This window comes from Eucyclogobius newberryi, unplaced genomic scaffold, assembly GCF_026437365.1.
Source record: "Eucyclogobius newberryi isolate DKJ021-1_F unplaced genomic scaffold, fEucNew1.0.hap1 SCAF_36, whole genome shotgun sequence".
Classification (NCBI taxonomy): Eukaryota; Metazoa; Chordata; class Actinopteri; order Gobiiformes; family Gobiidae; genus Eucyclogobius; species Eucyclogobius newberryi.
In genome coordinates, this window is record NW_027316012.1 from 368609 (window position 1) to 392699 (window position 24091).

At 38.7% G+C, this 24091-nt stretch overlaps 19 non-coding genes across 19 annotated transcripts; all 19 read left to right on the forward strand.

Annotated features, from left to right (window-relative positions):
- Nucleotides 1-287: 287 nt before the first annotated feature.
- Nucleotides 288-361, forward strand: trnai-uau (transfer RNA isoleucine (anticodon UAU)). The gene has a single exon. It is a non-coding gene; the product is annotated as a tRNA-Ile (tRNA).
- A 412-nt stretch (nucleotides 362-773) lies between these two features.
- trnai-aau (transfer RNA isoleucine (anticodon AAU)) lies at nucleotides 774-847 on the forward strand. Its single transcript has one exon. It is a non-coding gene; the product is annotated as a tRNA-Ile (tRNA).
- A 1730-nt stretch (nucleotides 848-2577) lies between these two features.
- On the forward strand, nucleotides 2578-2651 carry trnai-aau (transfer RNA isoleucine (anticodon AAU)). The gene has a single exon. It is a non-coding gene; the product is annotated as a tRNA-Ile (tRNA).
- Nucleotides 2652-3910: 1259 nt separating this feature from the next.
- trnai-aau (transfer RNA isoleucine (anticodon AAU)) lies at nucleotides 3911-3984 on the forward strand. The gene has a single exon. It is a non-coding gene; the product is annotated as a tRNA-Ile (tRNA).
- Nucleotides 3985-5326: 1342 nt separating this feature from the next.
- trnai-aau (transfer RNA isoleucine (anticodon AAU)) lies at nucleotides 5327-5400 on the forward strand. Its single transcript has one exon. It is a non-coding gene; the product is annotated as a tRNA-Ile (tRNA).
- A 413-nt stretch (nucleotides 5401-5813) lies between these two features.
- Nucleotides 5814-5887, forward strand: trnai-aau (transfer RNA isoleucine (anticodon AAU)). The gene has a single exon. It is a non-coding gene; the product is annotated as a tRNA-Ile (tRNA).
- An 857-nt stretch (nucleotides 5888-6744) lies between these two features.
- Nucleotides 6745-6818, forward strand: trnai-aau (transfer RNA isoleucine (anticodon AAU)). The gene has a single exon. It is a non-coding gene; the product is annotated as a tRNA-Ile (tRNA).
- A 1258-nt stretch (nucleotides 6819-8076) lies between these two features.
- On the forward strand, nucleotides 8077-8150 carry trnai-aau (transfer RNA isoleucine (anticodon AAU)). The gene has a single exon. It is a non-coding gene; the product is annotated as a tRNA-Ile (tRNA).
- A 383-nt stretch (nucleotides 8151-8533) lies between these two features.
- Nucleotides 8534-8607, forward strand: trnai-aau (transfer RNA isoleucine (anticodon AAU)). The gene has a single exon. It is a non-coding gene; the product is annotated as a tRNA-Ile (tRNA).
- Nucleotides 8608-9460: 853 nt separating this feature from the next.
- trnai-aau (transfer RNA isoleucine (anticodon AAU)) lies at nucleotides 9461-9534 on the forward strand. The gene has a single exon. It is a non-coding gene; the product is annotated as a tRNA-Ile (tRNA).
- A 1340-nt stretch (nucleotides 9535-10874) lies between these two features.
- On the forward strand, nucleotides 10875-10948 carry trnai-aau (transfer RNA isoleucine (anticodon AAU)). The gene has a single exon. It is a non-coding gene; the product is annotated as a tRNA-Ile (tRNA).
- A 413-nt stretch (nucleotides 10949-11361) lies between these two features.
- trnai-aau (transfer RNA isoleucine (anticodon AAU)) lies at nucleotides 11362-11435 on the forward strand. The gene has a single exon. It is a non-coding gene; the product is annotated as a tRNA-Ile (tRNA).
- An 853-nt stretch (nucleotides 11436-12288) lies between these two features.
- On the forward strand, nucleotides 12289-12362 carry trnai-aau (transfer RNA isoleucine (anticodon AAU)). Its single transcript has one exon. It is a non-coding gene; the product is annotated as a tRNA-Ile (tRNA).
- A 1340-nt stretch (nucleotides 12363-13702) lies between these two features.
- trnai-aau (transfer RNA isoleucine (anticodon AAU)) lies at nucleotides 13703-13776 on the forward strand. The gene has a single exon. It is a non-coding gene; the product is annotated as a tRNA-Ile (tRNA).
- Nucleotides 13777-14189: 413 nt separating this feature from the next.
- Nucleotides 14190-14263, forward strand: trnai-aau (transfer RNA isoleucine (anticodon AAU)). Its single transcript has one exon. It is a non-coding gene; the product is annotated as a tRNA-Ile (tRNA).
- Nucleotides 14264-16561: 2298 nt separating this feature from the next.
- trnai-aau (transfer RNA isoleucine (anticodon AAU)) lies at nucleotides 16562-16635 on the forward strand. Its single transcript has one exon. It is a non-coding gene; the product is annotated as a tRNA-Ile (tRNA).
- Nucleotides 16636-17423: 788 nt separating this feature from the next.
- Nucleotides 17424-17497, forward strand: trnai-aau (transfer RNA isoleucine (anticodon AAU)). Its single transcript has one exon. It is a non-coding gene; the product is annotated as a tRNA-Ile (tRNA).
- A 2701-nt stretch (nucleotides 17498-20198) lies between these two features.
- On the forward strand, nucleotides 20199-20272 carry trnai-aau (transfer RNA isoleucine (anticodon AAU)). Its single transcript has one exon. It is a non-coding gene; the product is annotated as a tRNA-Ile (tRNA).
- Nucleotides 20273-22908: 2636 nt separating this feature from the next.
- Nucleotides 22909-22982, forward strand: trnai-aau (transfer RNA isoleucine (anticodon AAU)). Its single transcript has one exon. It is a non-coding gene; the product is annotated as a tRNA-Ile (tRNA).
- The last annotated feature ends 1109 nt before the right edge of the window (nucleotides 22983-24091 follow it).

Below are 24091 nucleotides of genomic sequence, written 5' to 3' on the forward strand. Positions count from 1 at the left end.
GAAGCAAGACCTTCTACCTAAAAACCTGCTGCTTTTTTTGGCCTAAACTGCTGGATTTATGTCAGGTAAAACCCCACGTTTGTTGCTTTGTTATGTGTCAATTTAAGGAAATCTCTTTTCAGACTTAGAGGTCAGAACACTTATTGCAATCCCATTTGAACCGTACCTAAAGCGCCAAAAATGTGCAAAATTGCTCTTCCTTTTACATCCGTGAAGGTACCTTCAAGCAAATTCTAGTCGTTTTAAGTCACATGAGTAGATTTTGACATTTTAAACCCGAGAACCTTGGCTGGTTAGCTCAGTTGGTTAGAACGTGGTGCTTATAACGCCAAGGTTGTGGGTTCGATGCCCATACTAGCCAGTTTAGTATGTGTGGCGGTTGAAAGATTTTGCTTGAGAAATAGTTTAAATATTACAAACCTGCCGATTTTCATTGGGCTGGATCGTTGTTAGGTAAAGCCGATCTTTAGTACTGGTGGTACAAACGAAACAAGACCTTCTACCTAAAAAACTGCTGTTTTTTTTGGCCTAAACTGCTGGATTTATGTCAGGTATAATCCCACGTTTGTTGCTTTGTTATGTGTCAATTTAAGGAAATCTCTTTTCAGACTTAGAGGTCAGAACACTTAATTCAATCCCATTTGAACCGTACCTAAAGCGCCAAAAATGTGCAAAATTGCTCTTCCTTTTACATCCCTGAAGGTACCTTCAAGCAAATTCTAGTCTTATATAGTCACATAAGCACATTTTGACCTTTTCATCCTGACAACGTTGGCTGGTTAGCTCAGTTGGTTAGAGCGTGGTGCTAATAACGCCAAGGTCGTGGGTTCGATCCCCATAATAGCCAGTTGCTTGAGAAATAGTTTAAATGTTGCAAACGTGCCGATTTTAATTGGGCTGGATCGTTGTTAGGTAAAGCCGATCTTTAGTACTGAAGGTACAAACGAAGCAAGACCTACCTAAAAACCTGCTGCTTTTTTTTGGCCTAAACTGCTGGATTTATGTCAGGTAAAACCCCACGTTTGTTGCTTTGTTATGTGTCAATTTAAGGAAATCTCTTTTCAGACTTAGAGGTCAGAACTCTTATTGCAATCCCATTTGAACCGTACCTAAAGTGCCAAAAATGTGCAAAATTGCTCTTCCTTTTACATCCCTGAAGGTACCTTCAAGCCAACTCTTATATTATATGGTCCCTTGCGCACATTTTGACATTTTACATGTGGAAAATGTGGCTGGTTAGCGTGATACTAATAACACCAAGGTCGAGGGTTAGATCATCATTCTAGCCAGTTGAGTACATTTAGCAAATGTAAGATATTGATTAAGAAAGAATTTAACTATTACAAACCTTCCGATTTTCATTGGGCTGGATCGTTGTTAGGTAAAGCCGATCTTTAGTACTGATGGTACAAACGAAGCAAGACCTTCTACCTAAAAACCTGCTGTTTTTTTTTTGGCCTAAACTGCTGGATTTATGTCAGGTATAATCCCACGTTTGTTGCTTTGTTATGTGTCAATTTAAGGAAATCTCTTTTCAGACTTAGAGGTCAGAACACTTATTTCAATCCCATTTGAACCGTACCTAAAGCGCCAAAAATGTGCAAAATTGCTCTTCCTTTTACATCCCTGAAGGTACCTTCAAGCAAATTCTAGTCTTATATAGTCACATGAGCACATTTTGACATACTAGCCAGTTTAGTATGTGTGGCGGGTGAAAGATTTTGCTTGAGAAATAGTTTAAATATTACAAACCTGCCGATTTTCATTGGGCTGGATCGTTGTTAGGTAAAGCCGATCTTTAGTACTGATGGTACAAACGAAGCAAGACCTTCTACCTAAAAACCTGCTGTTTTTTTTTTGGCCTAAACTGCTGGATTTATGTCAGGTAAAAACCCACGTTTGTTGCTTTGTTATGTGTCAATTTAAGGAAATCTCTTTTCAGACTTAGAGGTCAGAACTCTTATTGCAATCCCATTTGAACCGTACCTAAAGCGCCAAAAATGTGCAAAATTGCTCTTCCTTTTACATCCCTGAAGGTACCTTCAAGCCAACTCTTATATTATATGGTCCCTTGCGCACATTTTGACATTTTACATGTGGAAAATGTGGCTGGTTAGCGTGGTACTAATAACACCAAGGTCGAGGGTTAGATCCCCATTCTAGCCAGTTGAGTAAGTTTAGTATATGTAAGATATTGATTAAGAAAGAATTTAACTATTACAAACCTTCCTATTTTCATTGGGCTGGATCGTTGTTAGGTAAAGCCAATCTTTAGTACTGAAGGTACAAACGAAGCAAGACCTTATACTTAAAAACTGCTGCTTTTTTTGGCCTAAACTAGTGGATTTATGTCAGGTATAATCCCACGTTTGGTGCTTTGTTATGTGTCAATTTAAGGAAATCTCTTTTCAGACTTAGAGGTCAGAACACTTATTGCAATCCCATTTGAACCGTACCTAAAGCGCCAAAAATGTGCAAAATTGCTCTTCCTTTTACATCCCTGAAGGTACCTTCAAGCAAATTCTAGTCTTATATAGTCACATGAGCACATTTTGACATTTTACTCCTGAAAACTTTGGCTGGTTAGCTCAGTTGGTTAGAGCGTGGTGCTAATAACGCCAAGGTCGTGGGTTTGATCCCCATACTAGCCAGTTGCTTGAGAAATAGTTTAAATATTGCAAACGTGCCGATTTTCATTGGGCTGGATCGTTGTTAGGTAAAGCCGATCTTTAGTACTGAAGGTACAAACGAAGCAAGACCTACCTAAAAACCTGCTGCTTTTTTTTGGCCTAAACTGCTGGATTTATGTCAGGTAAACCCCCACGTTTGTTGCTTTGTTATGTGTCAATTTAAGGAAATCTCTTTTCAGACTTAGAGGTCAGAACTCTTATTGTAATCCCATTTGAACCGTACCTAAAGCGCCAAAAATGTGCAAAATTGCTCTTCCTTTTACATCCCTGAAGGTACCTTCAAGCCAACTCTTATATTATATGGTCCCTTGCGCACATTTTGACATTTTACATGTGGAAAATGTGGCTGGTTAGCGTGGTACTAATAACGCCAAGGTCGTGGGTTAGATCCCCATTCTAGCCAGTTGAGTAAGTTTAGTATATGTAAGATATTGATTAAGAAAGAATTTAACTATTACAAACCTTCCGATTTTCATTGGGCTGGATCGTTGTTAGGTAAAGCCAATCTTTAGTACTGAAGGTACAAACGAAGCAAGACCTTCTACTTAAAAACTGCTGCTTCTTTTGGCCTAAACTGCTGGATTTATGTCAGGTAAAACCCCACGTTTGTTGCTTTGTTATGTGTCAATTTAAGGAAATCTCTTTTCAGACTTAGAGGTCAGAACACTTAATTCAATCCCATTTGAACCGTACCTAAAGCGCCAAAAATGTGAAAAAATTGCTCTTCCTTTTACATCCCTGAAGGTACCTTCAAGCAAATTCTAGTCTTATATAGTCACATGAGCACATTTTGACATACTAGCCCAGTTTAGTATGTGTGGCGGTTGAAAGATTTTGCTTGAGAAATAGTTTAAATATTACAAACCTGCCGATTTTCATTGGGCTGGATCGTTGTTAGGTAAAGCCGATCTTTAGTACTGGTGGTACAAACGAAGCAAGACCTTCTACCTAAAAACCTGCTGGGTTTTTTTGGCCTAAACTGCTGGATTTATGTCAGGTATAATCCCACGTTTGTTGCTTTGTTATGTGTCAATTTAAGGAAATCTCTTTTCAGACTTAGAGGTCAGAACACTTAATTCAATCCCATTTGAACCGTACCTAAAGCGCCAAAAATGTGAAAAAATTGCTCTTCCTTTTACATCCCTGAAGGTACCTTCAAGCAAATTCTAGTCTTATATAGTCACATGAGCACATTTTGACATTTTACTCCTGACAATTTTGGCTGGTTAGCTCAGTTGGTTAGAGCGTGGTGCTAATAACGCCGAGGTCGTGGGTTTGATCCCCATACTAGCAAGTTGCTTGAGAAATAGTTTAAATATTGCAAACGTGCCGATTTTCATTGGGCTGGATTGTTGTTAGGTAAAGCCGATCTTTAGTACTGAAGGTACAAACGAAGCAAGACCTACCTAAAAACCTGCTGCTTTTTTTTGGCCTAAACTGCTGGATTTATGTCAGGTAAAACCCCACGTTTGTTGCTTTGTTATGTGTCAATTTAAGGAAATCTCTTTTCAGACGTAAAGGTCAGAACACTTATTGCAATCCCATTTGAACCGTACCTAAAGCGCCAAAAATGTGCAAAATTGCTCTTCCTTTTACATCCCTGAAGGTACCTTCAAGCAAATTCTAGTCGTATAAAGTCACATGAGCACATTTTGACATTTTAAACCTGAGAACCTTGGCTCGTTAGCTCAGTTGGTTAGACCGTAGTGCTAATAACACCAAGGTTGTGGGTTCGATGCCCATACAAGCCAGTTTAGTATGTGTGGCGGTCGAAAGATATTGCTTGAGGAAATAGTTTAAATATTACAAACCTGCCGATTTTCATTGGGCTGGATCGTTGTTAGGTAAAGCCGATCTTTAGTACTGATGGTACAAACGAAGCAAGACCTTCTACCTAAAAACCTGCTGTTTTTTTTTTGGCCTAAACTGCTGGATTTATGTCAGGTATAATCCCACGTTTGTTGCTTTGTTATGTGTCAATTTAAGGAAATCTCTTTTCAGACTTAGAGGTCAGAACACTTATTTCAATCCCATTTGAACCGTACCTAAAGCGCCAAAAATGTGCAAAATTGCTCTTCCTTTTACATCCCTGAAGGTACCTTCAAGCCAACTCTTATATTATATGGTCCCTTGCGCACATTTTGACATTTTACATGTGGAAAATGTGGCTGGTTAGCGTGGTACTAATAACACCAAGGTCGAGGGTTAGATCCCCATTCTAGCCAGTTGAGTAAGTTTAGTATATGTAAGATATTGATTAAGAAAGAATTTAACTATTACAAACCTTCCTATTTTCATTGGGCTGGATCGTTGTTAGGTAAAGCCAATCTTTAGTACTGAAGGTACAAACGAAGCAAGACCTTATACTTAAAAACTGCTGCTTTTTTTGGCCTAAACTAGTGGATTTATGTCAGGTATAATCCCACGTTTGGTGCTTTGTTATGTGTCAATTTAAGGAAATCTCTTTTCAGACTTAGAGGTCAGAACACTTATTGCAATCCCATTTGAACCGTACCTAAAGCGCCAAAAATGTGCAAAATTGCTCTTCCTTTTACATCCCTGAAGGTACCTTCAAGCAAATTCTAGTCTTATATAGTCACATGAGCACATTTTGACATTTCACTCATAAGAACTTTGGCTGGTTAGCTCAGTTGGTTAGAGCGTGGTGCTAATAACGGCAAGGTCGTGGGTTAGATCCCCATTCTAGCCAGTTGAGTAAGTTTAGTATATGGAAGATATTGATTAAGAAAGAATTTAACAATTACAAACCTTCCTATTTTCATTGGGCTGGATCGTTGTTAGGTAAAGCCGATCTTTAGTACTGATGGTACAAACGAAGCAAGACCTTCTACCTAAAAACCTGCTGTTTTTTTTTGGCCTAAACTGCTGGATTTATGTCAGGTATAATCCCACGTTTGTTGCTTTGTTATGTGTCAATTTAAGGAAATCTCTTTTCAGACTTAGAGGTCAGAACACTTATTGCAATCCCATTTGAACCGTACCTAAAGCGCCAAAAATGTGAAAAATTGCTCTTCCTTTTACATCCCTGAAGGTACCTTCAAGCAAATTCTAGTCTTATATAGTCACATGAGCACATTTTGACATTTTACTCCTGACAAGTTTGGCTGGTTAGCTCAGTTGGTTAGAGCGTGGTGCTAATAACGCCGAGGTCGTGGGTTTGATCCCCATACTAGCAAGTTGCTTGAGAAATAGTTTAAATATTGCAAATGTGCCGATTTTCATTGGGCTGGATTGTTGTTAGGTAAAGCCGATCTTTAGTACTGAAGGTACAAACGAAGCAAGACCTTCTACCTAAAAACCTGCTGTTTTTTTTTTGGCCTAAACTGCTGGATTTATGTCAGGTAAAAACCCACGTTTGTTGCTTTGTTATGTGTCAATTTAAGGAAATCTCTTTTCAGACTTAGAGGTCAGAACTCTTATTGCAATCCCATTTGAACCGTACCTAAAGCGCCAAAAATGTGCAAAATTGCTCTTCCTTTTACATCCCTGAAGGTACCTTCAAGCCAACTCTTATATTATATGGTCCCTTGCGCACATTTTGACATTTTACATGTGGAAAATGTGGCTGGTTAGCGTGGTACTAATAACACCAAGGTCGAGGGTTAGATCCCCATTCTAGCCAGTTGAGTAAGTTTAGTATATGTAAGATATTGATTAAGAAAGAATTTAACTATTACAAACCTTCCTATTTTCATTGGGCTGGATCGTTGTTAGGTAAAGCCAATCTTTAGTACTGAAGGTACAAACGAAGCAAGACCTTATACTTAAAAACTGCTGCTTTTTTTGGCCTAAACTAGTGGATTTATGTCAGGTATAATCCCACGTTTGGTGCTTTGTTATGTGTCAATTTAAGGAAATCTCTTTTCAGACTTAGAGGTCAGAACACTTATTGCAATCCCATTTGAACCGTACCTAAAGCGCCAAAAATGTGCAAAATTGCTCTTCCTTTTACATCCCTGAAGGTACCTTCAAGCAAATTCTAGTCTTATATAGTCACATGAGCACATTTTGACATTTTACTCCTGAAAACTTTGGCTGGTTAGCTCAGTTGGTTAGAGCGTGGTGCTAATAACGCCAAGGTCGTGGGTTTGATCCCCATACTAGCCAGTTGCTTGAGAAATAGTTTAAATATTGCAAACGTGCCGATTTTCATTGGGCTGGATCGTTGTTAGGTAAAGCCGATCTTTAGTACTGAAGGTACAAACGAAGCAAGACCTACCTAAAAACCTGCTGCTTTTTTTTGGCCTAAACTGCTGGATTTATGTCAGGTAAACCCCCACGTTTGTTGCTTTGTTATGTGTCAATTTAAGGAAATCTCTTTTCAGACTTAGAGGTCAGAACTCTTATTGTAATCCCATTTGAACCGTACCTAAAGCGCCAAAAATGTGCAAAATTGCTCTTCCTTTTACATCCCTGAAGGTACCTTCAAGCCAACTCTTATATTATATGGTCCCTTGCGCACATTTTGACATTTTACATGTGGAAAATGTGGCTGGTTAGCGTGGTACTAATAACGCCAAGGTCGTGGGTTAGATCCCCATTCTAGCCAGTTGAGTAAGTTTAGTATATGTAAGATATTGATTAAGAAAGAATTTAACTATTACAAACCTTCCGATTTTCATTGGGCTGGATCGTTGTTAGGTAAAGCCAATCTTTAGTACTGAAGGTACAAACGAAGCAAGACCTTCTACTTAAAAACTGCTGCTTTTTTTGGCCTAAACTGCTGGATTTATGTCAGGTAAAACCCCACGTTTGTTGCTTTGTTATGTGTCAATTTAAGGAAATCTCTTTTCAGACTTAGAGGTCAGAACACTTATTGCAATCCCATTTGAACCGTACCTAAAGCGCCAAAAATGTGCAAAATTGCTCTTCCTTTTACATCCCTGAAGGTACCTTCAAGCAAATTCTAGTCTTATATAGTCACATGAGCACATTTTGACATACTAGCCCAGTTTAGTATGTGTGGCGGTTGAAAGATTTTGCTTGAGAAATAGTTTAAATATTACAAACCTGCCGATTTTCATTGGGCTGGATCGTTGTTAGGTAAAGCCGATCTTTAGTACTGGTGGTACAAACGAAGCAAGACCTTCTACCTAAAAACCTGCTGGGTTTTTTTGGCCTAAACTGCTGGATTTATGTCAGGTATAATCCCACGTTTGTTGCTTTGTTATGTGTCAATTTAAGGAAATCTCTTTTCAGACTTAGAGGTCAGAACACTTAATTCAATCCCATTTGAACCGTACCTAAAGCGCCAAAAATGTGAAAAAATTGCTCTTCCTTTTACATCCCTGAAGGTACCTTCAAGCAAATTCTAGTCTTATATAGTCACATGAGCACATTTTGACATTTTACTCCTGACAATTTTGGCTGGTTAGCTCAGTTGGTTAGAGCGTGGTGCTAATAACGCCGAGGTCGTGGGTTTGATCCCCATACTAGCAAGTTGCTTGAGAAATAGTTTAAATATTGCAAACGTGCCGATTTTCATTGGGCTGGATTGTTGTTAGGTAAAGCCGATCTTTAGTACTGAAGGTACAAACGAAGCAAGACCTACCTAAAAACCTGCTGCTTTTTTTTGGCCTAAACTGCTGGATTTATGTCAGGTAAAACCCCACGTTTGTTGCTTTGTTATGTGTCAATTTAAGGAAATCTCTTTTCAGACTTAGAGGTCAGAACACTTAATTCAATCCCATTTGAACCGTACCTAAAGCGCCAAAAATGTGCAAAATTGCTCTTCCTTTTACATCCCTGAAGGTACCTTCAAGCAAATTCTAGTCTTATATAGTCACATAAGCACATTTTGACCTTTTACTCCTGACAAATTTGGCTGGTTAGCTCAGTTGGTTAGAGCGTGGTGCTAATAACGCCAAGGTCGTGGGTTCGATCCCCATACTAGCCAGTTGCTTGAGAAATAGTTTAAATATTGCAAACGTGCCGATTTTAATTGGGCTGGATCGTTGTTAGGTAAAGCCGATCTTTAGTACTGAAGGTACAAACGAAGCAAGACCTACCTAAAGACCTGCTGCTTTTTTTTGGCCTAAACTGCTGGATTTATGTCAGGTAAAACCCCACGTTTGTTGCTTTGTTATGTGTCAATTTAAGGAAATCTCTTTTCAGACTTAGAGGTCAGAACTCTTATTGCAATCCCATTTGAACCGTACCTAAAGCGCCAAAAATGTGCAAAATTGCTCTTCCTTTTACATCCCTGAAGGTACCTTCAAGCCAACTCTTATATTATATGGTCCCTTGCGCACATTTTGACATTTTACATGTGGAAAATGTGGCTGGTTAGCGTGGTACTAATAACACCAAGGTCGAGGGTTAGATCCCCATTCTAGCCAGTTGAGTAAGTTTAGTATATGTAAGATATTGATTAAGAAAGAATTTAACTATTACAAACCTTCCTATTTTCATTGGGCTGGATCGTTGTTAGGTAAAGCCAATCTTTAGTACTGAAGGTACAAACGAGGCAAGACCTTATACTTAAAAACTGCTGCTTTTTTTGGCCTAAACTAGTGGATTTATGTCAGGTATAATCCCACGTTTCGTGCTTTGTTATGTGTCAATTTAAGGAAATCTCTTTTCAGACTTAGAGGTCAGAACACTTATTGCAATCCCATTTGAACCGTACCTAAAGCGCCAAAAATGTGCAAAATTGCTCTTCCTTTTACATCCCTGAAGGTACCTTCAAGCAAATTCTAGTCTTATATAGTCACATAAGCACATTTTGACCTTTTATTCCTGACAACTTTGGCTGGTTAGCTCAGTTGGTTAGAGCGTGGTGCTAATAACGCCAAGGTCGTGGGTTCCATCCCCATACTAGCCAGTTGCTTGAGAAATACTTTAAATATTGCAAACGTGCCGATTTTAATTGGGCTGGATCGTTGTTAGGTAAAGCCGATCTTTAGTACTGAAGGTACAAACGAAGCAAGACCTACCTAAAAACCTGCTGCTTTTTTTGGCCTAAACTGCTGGATTTATGTCAGGTAAAACCCCACGTTTGTTGCTTTGTTATGTGTCAATTTAAGGAAATCTCTTTTCAGACTTAGAGGTCAGAACTCTTATTGCAATCCCATTTGAACCGTACCTAAAGCGCCAAAAATGTGCAAAATTGCTCTTCCTTTTACATCCCTGAAGGTACCTTCAAGCAAATTCTAGTCGTATAAAGTCACATGAGCACATTTTGACATTTTAAACCTGAGAACCTTGGCTGGTTAGCTCAGTTGGTTAGAGTGTAGAGCTAATAACACCAAGGTTGTGGGTTCGATGCCCATACAAGCCAGTTTAGTATGTGTGGCGGTCGAAACATATTGCTTGAGAAATAGTTTAAATATAACAAACCTGCCGATTTTCATTGGGCTGGATCGTTGTTAGGTAAAGCCGATCTTTAGTACTGATGGTACAAACGAAGCAAGACCTTCTACCTAAAAACCTGCTGTTTTTTTTTTGGCCTAAACTGCTGGATTTATGTCAGGTATAATCCCACGTTTGTTGCTTTGTTATGTCTCAATTTAAGGAAATCTCTTTTCAGACTTAGAGGTCAGAACACTTATTTCAATCCCATTTGAACCGTACCTAAAGCGCCAAAAATGTGCAAAATTGTTCTTCCTTTTACATCCCTGAAGGTACCTTCAAGCCAACTCTTATATTATATGGTCCCTTGCGCACATTTTGACATTTTACATGTGGAAAATGTGGCTGGTTAGCGTGGTACTAATAACACCAAGGTCGAGGGTTAGATCCCCATTCTAGCCAGTTGAGTAAGTTTAGTATATGTAAGATATTGATTAAGAAAGAATTTAACTATTACAAACCTTCCTATTTTCATTGGGCTGGATCGTTGTTAGGTAAAGCCAATCTTTAGTACTGAAGGTACAAACGAAGCAAGACCTTATACTTAAAAACTGCTGCTTTTTTTGGCCTAAACTAGTGGATTTATGTCAGGTATAATCCCACGTTTGGTGCTTTGTTATGTGTCAATTTAAGGAAATCTCTTTTCAGACTTAGAGGTCAGAACACTTATTGCAATCCCATTTGAACCGTACCTAAAGCGCCAAAAATGTGCAAAATTGCTCTTCCTTTTACATCCCTGAAGGTACCTTCAAGCAAATTCTAGTCTTATATAGTCACATGAGCACATTTTGACATTTCACTCATAAGAACTTTGGCTGGTTAGCTCAGTTGGTTAGAGCGTGGTGCTAATAACGCCAAGGTCGTGGGTTAGATCCCCATTCTAGCCAGTTGAGTAAGTTTAGTATATGTAAGATATTGATTAAGAAAGAATTTAACAATTACAAACCTTCCTATTTTCATTGGGCTGGATCGTTGTTAGGTAAAGCCGATCTTTAGTACTGATGGTACAAACGAAGCAAGACCTTCTACCTAAAAACCTGCTGTTTTTTTTTGGCCTAAACTGCTGGATTTATGTCAGGTATAATCCCACGTTTGTTGCTTTGTTATGTGTCAATTTAAGGAAATCTCTTTTCAGACTTAGAGGTCAGAACACTTATTGCAATCCCATTTGAACCGTACCTAAAGCGCCAAAAATGTGAAAAATTGCTCTTCCTTTTACATCCCTGAAGGTACCTTCAAGCAAATTCTAGTCTTATATAGTCACATGAGCACATTTTGACATTTTACTCCTGACAATTTTGGCTGGTTAGCTCAGTTGGTTAGAGCGTGGTGCTAATAACGCCGAGGTCGTGGGTTTGATCCCCATACTAGCAAGTTGCTTGAGAAATAGTTTAAATATTGCAAACATGCCGATTTTCATTGGGCTGGATTGTTGTTAGGTAAAGCCGATCTTTAGTACTGAAGGTACAAACAAAGCAAGACCTACCTAAAAACCTGCTGCTTTTTTTTGGCCTAAACTGCTGGATTTATGTCAGGTAAACCCCCACGTTTGTTGCTTTGTTATGTGTCAATTTAAGGAAATCTCTTTTCAGACTTAGAGGTCAGAACTCTTATTGTAATCCCATTTGAACCGTACCTAAAGCGCCAAAAATGTGCAAAATTGCTCTTCCTTTTACATCCCTGAAGGTACCTTCAAGCCAACTCTTATATTATATGGTCCCTTGCGCACATTTTGACATTTTACATGTGGAAAATGTGGCTGGTTAGCGTGATACTAATAACGCCAAGGTCGTGGGTTAGATCCCCATTCTAGCCAGTTGAGTTTGTTTAGCACATGTAAGATATTGATTAAGAAAGAATTTAACTATTACAAACCTTCCGATTTTCATTGGGCTGGATCGTTGTTAGGTAAAGCCAATCTTTAGTACTGAAGGTACAAACGAAGCAAGACCTTCTACTTAAAAACTGCTGCTTTTTTTGGCCTAAACTAGTGGATTTATGTCAGGTATAATCCCACGTTTCGTGCTTTGTTATGTGTCAATTTAAGGAAATCTCTTTTCAGACTTAGAGGTCAGAACACTTATTGCAATCCCATTTGAACCGTACCTAAAGCGCCAAAAATGTGCAAAATTGCTCTTCCTTTTACATCCCTGAAGGTACCTTCAAGCAAATTCTAGTCTTATATAGTCACATAAGTACATTTTGACCTTTTATTCCTGACAACTTTGGCTGGTTAGCTCAGTTGGTTAGAGCGTGGTGCTAATAACGCCAAGGTCGTGGGTTCGATCCCCATACTAGCCAGTTGCTTGAGAAATACTTTAAATATTGCAAACGTGCCGATTTTAATTGGGCTGGATCGTTGTTAGGTAAAGCCGATCTTTAGTACTGAAGGTACAAACGAAGCAAGACCTACCTAAAAACCTGCTGCTTTTTTTGGCCTAAACTGCTGGATTTATGTCAGGTAAAACCCCACGTTTGTTGCTTTGTTATGTGTCAATTTAAGGAAATCTCTTTTCAGACTTAGAGGTCAGAACTCTTATTGCAATCCCATTTGAACCGTACCTAAAGCGCCAAAAATGTGCAAAATTGCTCTTCCTTTTACATCCCTGAAGGTACCTTCAAGCAAATTCTAGTCGTATAAAGTCACATGAGCACATTTTGACATTTTAAACCTGAGAACCTTGGCTGGTTAGCTCAGTTGGTTAGAGTGTAGAGCTAATAACACCAAGGTTGTGGGTTCGATGCCCATACAAGCCAGTTTAGTATGTGTGGCGGTCGAAACATATTGCTTGAGAAATAGTTTAAATATAACAAACCTGCCGATTTTCATTGGGCTGGATCGTTGTTAGGTAAAGCCGATCTTTAGTACTGATGGTACAAACGAAGCAAGACCTTCTACCTAAAAACCTGCTGTTTTTTTTTTGGCCTAAACTGCTGGATTTATGTCAGGTATAATCCCACGTTTGTTGCTTTGTTATGTCTCAATTTAAGGAAATCTCTTTTCAGACTTAGAGGTCAGAACACTTATTTCAATCCCATTTGAACCGTACCTAAAGCGCCAAAAATGTGCAAAATTGTTCTTCCTTTTACATCCCTGAAGGTACCTTCAAGCCAACTCTTATATTATATGGTCCCTTGCGCACATTTTGACATTTTACATGTGGAAAATGTGGCTGGTTAGCGTGGTACTAATAACACCAAGGTCGAGGGTTAGATCCCCATTCTAGCCAGTTGAGTAAGTTTAGTATATGTAAGATATTGATTAAGAAAGAATTTAACTATTACAAACCTTCCTATTTTCATTGGGCTGGATCGTTGTTAGGTAAAGCCAATCTTTAGTACTGAAGGTACAAACGAAGCAAGACCTTATACTTAAAAACTGCTGCTTTTTTTGGCCTAAACTAGTGGATTTATGTCAGGTATAATCCCACGTTTGGTGCTTTGTTATGTGTCAATTTAAGGAAATCTCTTTTCAGACTTAGAGGTCAGAACACTTATTGCAATCCCATTTGAACCGTACCTAAAGCGCCAAAAATGTGCAAAATTGCTCTTCCTTTTACATCCCTGAAGGTACCTTCAAGCAAATTCTAGTCTTATATAGTCACATGAGCACATTTTGACATTTCACTCATAAGAACTTTGGCTGGTTAGCTCAGTTGGTTAGAGCGTGGTGCTAATAACGCCAAGGTCGTGGGTTAGATCCCCATTCTAGCCAGTTGAGTAAGTTTAGTATATGTAAGATATTGATTAAGAAAGAATTTAACAATTACAAACCTTCCTATTTTCATTGGGCTGGATCGTTGTTAGGTAAAGCCGATCTTTAGTACTGATGGTACAAACGAAGCAAGACCTTCTACCTAAAAACCTGCTGTTTTTTTTTGGCCTAAACTGCTGGATTTATGTCAGGTATAATCCCACGTTTGTTGCTTTGTTATGTGTCAATTTAAGGAAATCTCTTTTCAGACTTAGAGGTCAGAACACTTATTGCAATCCCATTTGAACCGTACCTAAAGCGCCAAAAATGTGAAAAATTGCTCTTCCTTTTACATCCCTGAAGGTACCTTCAAGCAAATTCTAGTCTTATATAGTCACATGAGCACATTTTGACATTTTACTCCTGACAATTTTGGCTGGTTAGCTCAGTTGGTTAGAGCGTGGTGCTAATAACGCCGAGGTCGTGGGTTTGATCCCCATACTAGCAAGTTGCTTGAGAAATAGTTTAAATATTGCAAACATGCCGATTTTCATTGGGCTGGATTGTTGTTAGGTAAAGCCGATCTTTAGTACTGAAGGTACAAACAAAGCAAGACCTACCTAAAAACCTGCTGCTTTTTTTTGGCCTAAACTGCTGGATTTATGTCAGGTAAACCCCCACGTTTGTTGCTTTGTTATGTGTCAATTTAAGGAAATCTCTTTTCAGACTTAGAGGTCAGAACTCTTATTGTAATCCCATTTGAACCGTACCTAAAGCGCCAAAAATGTGCAAAATTGCTCTTCCTTTTACATCCCTGAAGGTACCTTCAAGCCAACTCTTATATTATATGGTCCCTTGCGCACATTTTGACATTTTACATGTGGAAAATGTGGCTGGTTAGCGTGATACTAATAACGCCAAGGTCGTGGGTTAGATCCCCATTCTAGCCAGTTGAGTTTGTTTAGCACATGTAAGATATTGATTAAGAAAGAATTTAACTATTACAAACCTTCCGATTTTCATTGGGCTGGATCGTTGTTAGGTAAAGCCAATCTTTAGTACTGAAGGTACAAACGAAGCAAGACCTTCTACTTAAAAACTGCTGCTTTTTTTGGCCTAAACTGCTGGATTTATGTCAGGTAAAACCCCACGTTTGTTGCTTTGTTATGTGTCAATTTAAGGAAATCTCTTTTCAGACGTAAAGGTCAGAACACTCATTGCAATCCCATTTGAACCGTACCTAAAGCGCCAAAAATGTGCAAAATTGCTCTTCCTTTTACATCCCTGAAGGTACCTTCAAGCAAATTCTAGTCGTATAAAGTCACATGAGCACATTTTGACATTTTAAACCTGAGAACCTTGGCTCGTTAGCTCAGTTGGTTAGACCGTAGTGCTAATAACACCAAGGTTGTGGGTTCGATGCCCATACAAGCTAGTTTAGTATGTGTGGCGGTCGAAAGATATTGCTTGAGGAAATAGTTTAAATATTACAAACCTGCCGATTTTCATTGGGCTGGATCGTTGTTAGGTAAAGCCGATCTTTAGTACTGATGGTACAAACGAAGCAAGACCTTCTACCTAAAAACCTGCTGTTTTTTTTTTGGCCTAAACTGCTGGATTTATGTCAGGTATAATCCCACGTTTGTTGCTTTGTTATGTGTCAATTTAAGGAAATCTCTTTTCAGACTTAGAGGTCAGAACACTTATTTCAATCCCATTTGAACCGTACCTAAAGCGCCAAAAATGTGCAAAATTGCTCTTCCTTTTACATCCCTGAAGGTACCTTCAAGCCAACTCTTATATTATATGGTCCCTTGCGCACATTTTGACATTTTACATGTGGAAAATGTGGCTGGTTAGCGTGGTACTAATAACACCAAGGTCGAGGGTTAGATCCCCATTCTAACCAGTTGAGTAAGTTTAGTATATGTAAGATATTGATTAAGAAAGAATTTAACTATTACAAACCTTCCTATTTTCATTGGGCTGGATCGTTGTTAGGTAAAGCCAATCTTTAGTACTGAAGGTACAAACGAAGCAAGACCTTATACTTAAAAACTGCTGCTTTTTTTGGCCTAAACTAGTGGATTTATGTCAGGTATAATCCCACGTTTGGTGCTTTGTTATGTGTCAATTTAAGGAAATCTCTTTTCAGACTTAGAGGTCAGAACACTTATTGCAATCCCATTTGAACCGTACCTAAAGCGCCAAAAATGTGCAAAATTGCTCTTCCTTTTACATCCCTGAAGGTACCTTCAAGCAAATTCTAGTCTTATATAGTCACATGAGCACATTTTGACATTTTACTCCTGACAACTTTGGATGGTTAGCTCAGTTGGTTAGAGCGTGGTGCTAATAACGCCAAGGTCGTGGGTTAGATCCCCATTCTAGCCAGTTGAGTAAGTTTAGTATATGTAAGATATTGATTAAGAAAGAATTTAACAATTACAAACCTTCCTATTTTCATTGGGCTGGATCGTTGTTAGGTAAAGCCGATCTTTAGTACTGATGGTACAAACGAAGCAAGACCTTCTACCTAAAAACCTGCTGTTTTTTTTGGCCTAAACTGCTGGATTTATGTCAGGTATAATCCCACGTTTGTTGCTTTGTTATGTGTCAATTTAAGGAAATCTCTTTTCAGACTTAGAGGTCAGAACACTTATTGCAATCCCATTTGAACCGTACCTAAAGCGCCAAAAATGTGCAAAATTGCTCTTCCTTTTACATCCCTGAAGGTACCTTCAAGCAAATTCTAGTCTTATATAGTCACATGAGCACATTTTGACATTTTACTCCTGAAAACTTTGGCTGGTTAGCTCAGTTGGTTAGAGCGTGGTGCTAATAACGCCAAGGTCGTGGGTTTGATCCCCATACTAGCCAGTTGCTTGAGAAATAGTTTAAATATTGCAAACGTGCCGATTTTCATTGGGCTGGATCGTTGTTAGGTAAAGCCGATCTTTAGTACTGAAGGTACAAACGAAGCAAGACCTACCTAAAAACCTGCTGCTTTTTTTTGGCCTAAACTGCTGGATTTATGTCAGGTAAACCCCCACGTTTGTTGCTTTGTTATGTGTCAATTTAAGGAAATCTCTTTTCAGACTTAGAGGTCAGAACACTTATTGCAATCCCATTTGAACCGTACCTAAAGCGCCAAAAATGTGCAAAATTGCTCTTCCTTTTACATCCCTGAAGGTACCTTCAAGCAAATTCTAGTCTTATATAGTCACATGAGCACATTTTGACATACTAGCCCAGTTTAGTATGTGTGGCGGTTGAAAGATTTTGCTTGAGAAATAGTTTAAATATTACAAACCTGCCGATTTTCATTGGGCTGGATCGTTGTTAGGTAAAGCCGATCTTTAGTACTGGTGGTACAAACGAAGCAAGACCTTCTACCTAAAAACCTGCTGGGTTTTTTTGGCCTAAACTGCTGGATTTATGTCAGGTATAATCCCACGTTTGTTGCTTTGTTATGTGTCAATTTAAGGAAATCTCTTTTCAGACTTAGAGGTCAGAACACTTAATTCAATCCCATTTGAACCGTACCTAAAGCGCCAAAAATGTGAAAAAATTGCTCTTCCTTTTACATCCCTGAAGGTACCTTCAAGCAAATTCTAGTCTTATATAGTCACATGAGCACATTTTGACATTTTACTCCTGACAATTTTGGCTGGTTAGCTCAGTTGGTTAGAGCGTGGTGTTAATAACGCCGAGGTCGTGGGTTTGATCCCCATACTAGCAAGTTGCTTGAGAAATAGTTTAAATATTGCAAACGTGCCGATTTTCATTGGGCTGGATTGTTGTTAGGTAAAGCCGATCTTTAGTACTGAAGGTACAAACGAAGCAAGACCTACCTAAAAACCTGCTGCTTTTTTTTGGCCTAAACTGCTGGATTTATGTCAGGTAAAACCCCACGTTTGTTGCTTTGTTATGTGTCAATTTAAGGAAATCTCTTTTCAGACTTAGAGGTCAGAACTCTTATTGCAATCCCATTTGAACCGTACCTAAAGCGCCAAAAATGTGCAAAATTGCTCTTCCTTTTACATCCCTGAAGGTACCTTCAAGCAAATTCTAGTCGTATAAAGTCACATGAGCACATTTTGACATTTTAAACCTGAGAACCTTGGCTCGTTAGCTCAGTTGGTTAGAGCGTAGTGCTAATAACACCAAGGTTGTGGGTTCGATGCCCATACAAGCCAGTTTAGTATGTGTGGTGGCCGAAAGATATTGCTTGAGAAATAGTTTAAATATTACAAACCTGCCGATTTTCATTGGGCTGGATCGTTGTTAGGTAAAGCCGATCTTTAGTACTGATGGTACAAACGAAGCAAGACCTTCTACCTAAAAACCTGCTGTTTTTTTTTTGGCCTAAACTGCTGGATTTATGTCAGGTATAATCCCACGTTTGTTGCTTTGTTATGTCTCAATTTAAGGAAATCTCTTTTCAGACTTAGAGGTCAGAACACTTATTTCAATCCCATTTGAACCGTACCTAAAGCGCCAAAAATGTGCAAAATTGCTCTTCCTTTTACATCCCTGAAGGTACCTTCAAGCCAACTCTTATATTATATGGTCCCTTGCGCACATTTTGACATTTTACATGTGGAAAATGTGGCTGGTTAGCGTGGTACTAATAACACCAAGGTCGAGGGTTAGATCCCCATTCTAGCCAGTTGAGTAAGTTTAGTATATGTAAGATATTGATTAAGAAAGAATTTAACTATTACAAACCTTCCTATTTTCATTGGGCTGGATCGTTGTTAGGTAAAGCCAATCTTTAGTACTGAAGGTACAAACGAAGCAAGACCTTATACTTAAAAACTGCTGCTTTTTTGGCCTAAAATAGTGGATTTATGTCAGGTATAATCCCACGTTTGGTGCTTTGTTATGTGTCAATTTAAGGAAATCTCTTTTCAGACTTAGAGGTCAGAACTCTTATTGCAATCCCATTTGAACCGTACCTAAAGCGCCAAAAATGTGCAAAATTGCTCTTCCTTTTACATCCCTGAAGGTACCTTCAAGCAAATTCTAGTCTTATATAGTCACATGAGCACATTTTGACATTTCACTCATAAGAACTTTGGCTGGTTAGGTCAGTTGGTTAGAGCGTGGTGCTAATAAGGCCAAGGTCGTGGGTTCGATCCCCATACTAGCCAGTTAAGTACATATAGGACATTAAGTATTTTGCTTGAGAAATAGTTTAAATATTACAAACCTGCCGATTTTCATTGGGCTGGATCGTTGTTAGGTAAAGCCGATCTTTAGTACTGATGGTACAAACGAAGCAAGACCTTCTACCTAAAAACCTGCTGTTTTTTTTTGGCCTAAACTGCTGGATTTATGTCAGGTATAATCCCACGTTTGTTGCTTTGTTATGTGTCAATTTAAGGAAATCTCTTTTCAGACTTAGAGGTCAGAACACTTATTGCAATCCCATTTGAACCGTACCTAAAGCGCCAAAAATGTGCAAAATTGCTCTTTCTTTTACATCCCTGAAGGTACCTTCAAGCCAACTCTTATATTATATGGTCCCTTGCGCACATTTTGACATTTTACATGTGGAAAATGTGGCTGGTTAGCGTGGTACTAATAACGCCAAGGTCGTGGGTTAGATCCCCATTCTAGCCAGTTGAGTTTGTTTAGCACATGTAAGATATTGATTAAGAAAGAATTTAACCATTACAAACCTTCCGATTTTCATTGGGCTGGATCGTTGTTAGGTAAAGCCAATCTTTAGTACTGAAGGTATAAACGAAGCAAGACCTTCTACTTAAAAACTGCTGCTTTTTTTGGCCTAAACTGCTGGATTTATGTCAGGTAAAACCCCACGTTTGTTGCTTTGTTATGTGTCAATTTAAGGAAATCTCTTTTCAGACTTAGAGGTCAGAACACTTATTGCAATCCCATTTGAACCGTACCTAAAGCGCCAAAAATGTGCAAAATTGCTCTTCCTTTTACATCCCTGAAGGTACCTTCAAGCAAATTCTAGTCTTATATAGTCACATGAGCACATTTTGACATACTAGCCCAGTTTAGTATGTGTGGCGGTTGAAAGATTTTGCTTGAGAAATAGTTTAAATATTACAAACCTGCCGATTTTCATTGGGCTGGATCGTTGTTAGGTAAAGCCGATCTTTAGTACTGGTGGTACAAACGAAGCAAGACCTTCTACCTAAAAACCTGCTGTTTTTTTTGGGCCTAAACTGCTGGATTTATGTCAGGTATAATCCCACGTTTGTTGCTTTGTTATGTGTCAATTTAAGGAAATCTCTTTTCAGACTTAGAGGTCAGAACACTTAATTCAATCCCATTTGAACCGTACCTAAAGCGCCAAAAATGTGCAAAATTGCTCTTCCTTTTACATCCCTGAAGGTACCATCAAGCAAATTCTAGTCTTATATAGTCACATAAGCACATTTTGACATTTTACTCCTGACAACTTTGGCTGGTTAGCTCAGTTGGTTAGAGCGTGGTGCTAATAACGCCAAGGTCGTGGGTTCCATCCCCATACTAGCCAGTTGCTTGAGAAATAGTTTAAATATTGCAAACGTGCCGATTTTAATTGGGCTGGATCGTTGTTAGGTAAAGCCGATCTTTAGTACTGAAGGTACAAACGAAGCAAGACCTACCTAAAAACCTGCTGCTTTTTTTTGGCCTAAACTGCTGGATTTATGTCAGGTAAAACCCCACGTTTGTTGCTTTGTTATGTGTCAATTTAAGGAAATCTCTTTTCAGACTTAGAGGTCATAACTCTTATTGCAATCCCATTTGAACCGTACCTAAAGCGCCAAAAATGTGCAAAATTGCTCTTCCTTTTACATCCCTGAAGGTACCTTCAAGCCAACTCTTATATTATATGGTCCCTTGCGCACATTTTGACATTTTACATGTGGAAAATGTGGCTGGTTAGCGTGATACTAATAACACCAAGGTCGAGGGTTAGATCATCATTCTAGCCAGTTGAGTACATTTAGCAAATGTAAGATATTGATTAAGAAAGAATTTAACTATTACAAACCTTCCGATTTTCATTGGGCTGGATCGTTGTTAGGTAAAGCCAATCTTTAGTACTGATGGTACAAACGAAGCAAGACCTTCTACCTAAAAACCTGCTGTTTTTTTTTTTGGCCTAAACTGCTGGATTTATGTCAGGTATAATCCCACGTTTGTTGCTTTGTTATGTGTCAATTTAAGGAAATCTCTTTTCAGACTTAGAGGTCAGAACACTTATTGCAATCCCATTTGAACCGTACCTAAAGCGCCAAAAATGTGCAAAATTGCTCTTCCTTTTACATCCCTGAAGGTACCTTCAAGCAAATTCTAGTCTTATATAGTCACATGAGCACATTTTGACATACTAGCCAGTTTAGTATGTGTGGCGGGTGAAAGATTTTGCTTGAGAAATAGTTTAAATATTACAAACCTGCCGATTTTCATTGGGCTGGATCGTTGTTAGGTAAAGCCGATCTTTAGTACTGATGGTACAAACGAAGCAAGACCTTCTACCTAAAAACCTGCTGCTTTTTTTGGCCTAAACTGCTGGATTTATGTCAGGTAAAACCCCACGTTTGTTGCTTTGTTATGTGTCAATTTAAGGAAATCTCTTTTCAGACTTAGAGGTCAGAACACTTATTGCAATCCCATTTGAACCGTACCTAAAGCGCCAAAAATGTGCAAAATTGCTCTTCCTTTTACATCCCTGAAGGTACCTTCAAGCAAATTCTAGTCGTTTTAAGTCACATGAGCAGATTTTGACATTTTAAACCTGAGAACCTTTGCTGGTTAGCTCAGTTGGTTAGAGCGTGGTGCCAATAACACCAAGGTTGTGGGTTCGATGCCCATACTAGCCAGTTTAGTATGTGTGGCGGGTGAAAGATTTTGCTTGAGAAATAGTTTAAATATTACAAACCTGCCGATTTTCATTGGGCTGGATCGTTGTTAGGTAAAGCCGATCTTTAGTACTGATGGTACAAACGAAGCAAGACCTTCTACCTAAAAACCTGCTGCTTTTTTTGGCCTAAACTGCTGGATTTATGTCAGGTAAAACCCCACGTTTGTTGCTTTGTTATGTGTCAATTTAAGGAAATCTCTTTTCAGACTTAGAGGTCAGAACACTTATTGCAATCCCATTTGAACCGTACCTAAAGCGCCAAAAATGTGCAAAATTGCTTGTCCTTTTACATCCCTGAAGGTACCTTCAAGCAAATTCTAGTCTTATATAGTCACATGAGCACATTTTGACATACTAGCCCAGTTTAGTATGTGTGGCGGTTGAAAGATTTTGCTTGAGAAATAGTTTAAATATTACAAACCTGCCGATTTTCATTGGGCTGGATCGTTGTTAGGTAAAGCCGATCTTTAGTACTGATGGTACAAACGAAGCAAGACCTTCTACCTAAAAACCTGCTGCTTTTTTTTGGCCTAAACTGCTGGATTTATGTCAGGTAAAACCCCACGTTTGTTGATTTGTTATGTGTCAATTCAAGGAAATCTCTTTTCAGACTTAGAGGTCAGAACACTTATTGCAATCCCATTTGAACCGTACCTAAAGCGCCAAAAATGTGCAAAATTGCTCTTCCTTTTACATCCGTGAAGGTACCTTCAAGCAAATTCTAGTCGTTTTAAGTCACATGAGCAGATTTTGACATTTTAAACCTGAGAACCTTTGCTGGTTAGCTCAGTTGGTTAGAGCGTGGTGCTAATAACACCAAGGTTGTGGGTTCGATGCCCATACTAGCCAGTTTAGTATGTGTGGCGGTTGAAAGATTTTGCTTGAGAAATAGTTTAAATATTACAAACCTGCCGATTTTCATTGGGCTGGATCGTTGTTAGGTAAAGCCGATCTTTAGTACTGGTGGTACAAACGAAGCAAGACCTTCTACCTAAAAACCTGCTGGTTTTTTTTGGCCTAAACTGCTGGATTTATGTCAGGTATAATCCCACGTTTGTTGCTTTGTTATGTGTCAATTTAAGGAAATCTCTTTTCAGACTTAGAGGTCAGAACACTTAATTCAATCCCATTTGAACCGTACCTAAAGCGCCAAAAATGTATAAAATTGCTCTTCCTTTTACATCCCTGAAGGTACCTTCAAGCAAATTCTAGTCTTATATAGTCACATAAGCACATTTTGACCTTTTCCTCCTGACAACGTTGGCTGGTTAGCTCAGTTGGTTAGAGCGTGGTGCTAATAACGCCAAGGTCGTGGGTTTGATCCCCATAATAGCCAGTTGCTTGAGAAATAGTTTAAATATTGCAAACGTGCCGATTTTAATTGGGCTGGATCGTTGTTAGGTAAAGCCGATCTTTAGTACTGAAGGTACAAACGAAGCAAGACCTACCTAAAAACCTGCTGCTTTTTTTTGGCCTAAACTGCTGGATTTATGTCAGGTAAAACCCCACGTTTGTTGCTTTGTTATGTGTCAATTTAAGGAAATCTCTTTTCAGACTTAGAGGTCATAACTCTTATTGCAATCCCATTTGAACCGTACCTAAAGCGCCAAAAATGTGCAAAATTGCTCTTCCTTTTACATCCCTGAAGGTACCTTCAAGCCAACTCTTATATTATATGGTCCCTTGCGCACATTTTGACATTTTACATGTGGAAAATGTGGCTGGTTAGCGTGATACTAATAACACCAAGGTCGAGGGTTAGATCATCATTCTAGCCAGTTGAGTACATTTAGCAAATGTAAGATATTGATTAAGAAAGAATTTAACTATTACAAACCTTCCGATTTTCATTGGGCTGGATCGTTGTTAGGTAAAGCCAATCTTTAGTACTGATGGTACAAACGAAGCAAGACCTTCTACCTAAAAACCTGCTGTTTTTTTTTTGGCCTAAACTGCTGGATTTATGTCAGGTATAATCCCACGTTTGTTGCTTTGTTATGTGTCAATTTAAGGAAATCTCTTTTCAGACTTAGAGGTCAGAACACTTATTTCAATCCCATTTGAACCGTACCTAAAGCGCAAAAAATGTGCAAAATTGCTCTTCCTTTTACATCCCTGAAGGTACCTTCAAGCCAACTCTTATATTATATGGTCCCTTGCGCACATTTTGACATTTTACATGTGGAAAATGTGGCTGGTTAGCGTGGTACTAATAACACCAAGGTCGAGGGTTAGATCCCCATTCTAGCCAGTTGAGTAAGTTTAGTATATGTAAGATATTGATTAAGAAAGAATTTAACTATTACAAACCTTCCTATTTTCATTGGGCTGGATCGTTGTTAGGTAAAGCCAATCTTTAGTACTGAAGGTACAAACGAAGCAAGACCTTATACTTAAAAACTGCTGCTTTTTTTGGCCTAAACTAGTGGATTTATGTCAGGTATA